The sequence below is a fragment of the Piliocolobus tephrosceles genome, chromosome 17 (assembly GCF_002776525.5).
Source record: "Piliocolobus tephrosceles isolate RC106 chromosome 17, ASM277652v3, whole genome shotgun sequence".
Classification (NCBI taxonomy): Eukaryota; Metazoa; Chordata; class Mammalia; order Primates; family Cercopithecidae; genus Piliocolobus; species Piliocolobus tephrosceles.
In genome coordinates this window covers 11,275,530-11,279,489 of record NC_045450.1, presented here as the reverse complement: position 1 = coordinate 11,279,489, position 3,960 = coordinate 11,275,530, and the positions used below count along the sequence as shown (strand labels likewise).

General features: G+C 49.2%; 1 non-coding gene across 1 annotated transcript; it reads right to left on the bottom strand.

The window, feature by feature from the left end:
• Nucleotides 1-368: 368 nt before the first annotated feature.
• Nucleotides 369-473, bottom strand: LOC111555259. The gene has a single exon (XR_002735470.1). It is a non-coding gene; the product is annotated as a small nucleolar RNA U13 (small nucleolar RNA).
• Nucleotides 474-3,960: the final 3,487 nt, after the last annotated feature.

Below are 3,960 nucleotides of genomic sequence, written 5' to 3'. Positions count from 1 at the left end.
CACCTGGCTTTTTTTGGTGGGGGGAGGAGGGTAGAAATGGGGTCTCTCTATTTTGCCCAGGCTGGTCTCAAATTTCTAGCCTCAAGCAATCCTCCTGCCCTGGCCTTCCACAGCCCTGGGATTTACAGGCATGAGCCACCTCACCCGGCTGGCTTGCATTATCTTTCTATTTGCTGACCCTGATCAACAGGATAGATTTATGCAAGCAGAACTGCTCAGAGCAATACTGCCCATGGAGATGTTGCTGAGATATGTGGTCAAGTGAACAAAAGTAAGCTGCAGAAGTGTGGTGTGATCCATTTATTTACCAAACTACTCCCTCCTCAGTCTTACCTATTTTTCTTTTCTTTTTTTTATTTTTTTTTCCACGTCAGGGGGATAACATGCCAACCTTGTAACAAGGTTTGAGGGAGGTACGTCTCACGACACCCTCGTGAACACCCGACCATCGTGCTTGGGAGCCACAGAAGCACCTCATCTGTCATTCTCTGTTGTTGCACATTCCCACCAGCAACAATCCTGCTCTGCTGTCCCACTGGAAACCAAACTCCAACTGAACCAAACCTTCTCCCAGCCCACTTATGCTGCCAGCCACATTCCCATTTTTCTGTTCTCTTTGGCAGTGAAAGTCCTTGAAAGAGCTGCCAGTCCTGGCTCTCTCCAACTTGTGTTCTTGAGTTCTTGAGTTCTTGTGTTCTAAATCCCACCCCCAGGCCAGGTGCGGTGGCTCACGCCTGTAATCCCAGCACTTTGGGAGGCCAAAGCAGGTGGATCACTGAGGTTAGGAGTTGGAGACCAGCCTGGCCAACATGGTGAAACCCCATCTCTACCAAAAATTAAAAAATTAGCCAGGTGTGGTGGCAGGCACCAGTAGTTCCAGCTACTCTGGAGGCTGAGGCAGGAGAATCACTTGAACCTGGGAGGTGGAGGTTGCAGTGAGCCAAGATTGCGCCACTGCACTCCAGCCTGGGTGAAAGAGCGAGACTCCATCTCAAAAAATAATAATAGGCCAGGCGCGGTGGCTCAAGCCTGTAATCCCAGCACTTTGGGAGGCTGAGGTGGGTGGATCACAAGGTCAGGAGATCGAGACCATCCTGGCTAACACAGTTAAACCCTGCCTCTACTAAAAATACAAAAAATTACATGGGTGTGGTGGCGGGTGCCTGTAGTCCCAGCTACTAGCGAGGCTGAGGCAGGAGAATGGCGTGAACTCAGGAGGTGGAGCTTGCAGTGAGCTGAGATTGTGCCACGGCACTCCAGCCTGGGCAACAGAGCGAGACTCCGTCTCAAAAAAAAGAAAAAAAAAATTATTATTATTATTATTATTATTAAATAAATAAATCCCACTCCCACCAGGCTTGCCTGGCCCCCACTGCTACACACAAACCATTCTTCTGAAGGTTGCCAGTGACTGCCACATTGCCATGTCCATTGGTGACCTCTGAGTCGACTTCTGATGTGATTGACACAGCTGCTGCTTACCCCCTCCCCAGTGCCCTTTATCCACCGGGCTTCCTGGACCCAGGTCTCTTGGTTCCTCCTTCCTCCCTAGCTGCTTCTCCTTAGCTCCTGACATTTTTTTTTTTTTTTGATACAGAGTCTTGCTCTGTCAACCCAGGATGGAGTGCAGTGGCAGGACCTCAGCTTAATGCAGCCTCAACCTCCTGGGCTCAAGTGATTCTCCTGACTCAGATTCCTGAGTAGCTGGGACTACAGCTGTGCACCACCACACCTGGTTATTTTTGTATTTTCTGTAGAGATGGGGTCTTGCCATGTTGGCCAGGCTGGTCTCAAACCCTTGACTTCTTGACTTTTTTTTTGAGATGGAGTTTCATTCTGTCATCCAGGCTGGAGTTCAGTGCATGATTTTAGCTCACTGCAACTTCTGCCTCCTGGGTTCAAGCGATTCTCATGCCTCAGCCTCCTGAGTGGCTGGGACTACAGGCGCACACCACCGTGCCTGGCTAATTTCTGTTTTTTAGTAGAGACGGGGTTTCACCATGTTCATCAGGCTGGACTTGAACTCCTGACCTCAGGTGATCCGCCCACATCAGCTTCCCAAGGTGCTGGGATTACAGGCAAGAGCCACTGCACCCAGCCCGCTCCTGACTTCTTCATGCTTGGTCCTGGGCACTCTCTTCCTCTCCATCACCCCCTTGGTGCTTGAGGTAGGCAAAATAATGGCCCCAAAGATGCTCATGTGTGAATCCTTGGAACCTGTCAATAAGCTGCCTTATGTAGCAAAAGGGACTATCCAGATATGATTAAATGAAGGACCTTGAGATGGGGAGATTGTCCTGAATTACCTGGGTAGGTCCAGTGTAATCACAAGAGACCTCATAAGGGAAAGACAGAGCAGGAGAGCCAGACTCAGAGAGAGACTGGAAGAGGCTATGCTGCTGGCTTTGAAGACAAGGGAAGGGGCCATGAGCCAAGGAATGCAGGAGGCCTCTAGAAAGATGAGGAAAAACAAAAGGTGGAGAGCAGATTCTCCCCCAGAGGCTCTGGAAAGGAATGCCATCCTGCTGGTACTTTGATTGTAGCCCCTTAAGACCATTTTGAAATTCTGACCAGCAGAACTACAAGATAATACGACGGGCATAGCAGCTCATGCCAGTAATCCCAGCAGTTTTGGAGGCTGAGGTGGGAGGATCGCTTGAGCCTAGGAATTCGAGACCAACCTGGGCAACACAGGGAGACCTGTCTCTACATAAAATAAGAAAAAAAGTAGCTGGGCATGGAGCCAGGCTTCCATTCCAGCTACTCAATGAGGCTGAAGAGGGAGGATCACTTGAGCCTAGGAAGTAAAGGCTGCAATGAGCCGTGATCATGCCACTGCACTCCAGCCTCGGTGACAGAGGGGAAAAAAAAACCCATAATGAACTCGTGTTGTTTTAAGTTACAAAGTTTATGGTACTTTGTTATAGCAGCAGCAAAAAACTAAATCAGTGATCCTGGCCAGTCTCCTGATTGTAAACTCTGACAATGCCCATATATATCATTACCAGGCTAAATGGCACACTCAGATATTCAGCTGCCTACTTACTGGACACCTCTACTGAGATGTCTGAATTCTGGATCCTCCTCCCAAGGCTTCTTCATCCACTGGAGTTGGTGGCAATGCTATCCTTCTAGGTACTTGAGCCCAAAGTCTCGGAACCAGCCTTAACTCTTCTGTCCCTCATCCAGGCTGCTGGTGAGTCCTGCTGGCCCCATCTTTAACACACAGCCAGATTCCGACCACTCCTCACCATCCTCCTCTACCACTCGGGTGTGAGCCTCCACGGCCTCGTGCCTGTGTGACAGCCACAGACTCCCTGCCTCCACCTCTGCCCCTACATTCTTCTCAGCACAGGAGCAGAGGGGTCCTTAAGACAAAGAGTGTCACTCTTGTGTTCCCCATTTCATTTGGTGTAAAAGTTGAATCCTTAGGGAGGCTGACAAGGCCACCTGTAATGTGGTGCCCCCTCCCACCTCTGTGATTTCATCTCCTACCAACCCCCACCTCTCTCTGCTCCAGCCATGCTGGCCTTGCTGTTCCCTGGGCAAAGCAGAAGGGCTGTGCATCCCCACCCCAGGGCCTTTGCACATGATGTTCCCCTTGTCTGGAGCACTCTTCCCTGATTTCCTCATGACTAATTCCCTCACTGCCTTCAGGATCTGCTTAAATGTCACCTTCTCAACAAGGCCTGCCCTGAGTACCCTGAATTGCCACTTGTCCCAGTTACCTCCGTAAGGCCCAATGGTTCTCACTGTGCCCTACTTTTTCTGTTTTCCTTTCAATGCACAGTATCATTTATCCATCTATCATTCTTATTGTTTTGCTCATCTCCTGCACTAGAACATAACTCCACGAGGGCAGGGATCTTTGTATTGTTCATGGTGTTTAAAACAGTGCCCAGCACAAAGGCATTAAATAAATAAATAAATAAATAAATAAATAAATAAATAAATAAATAA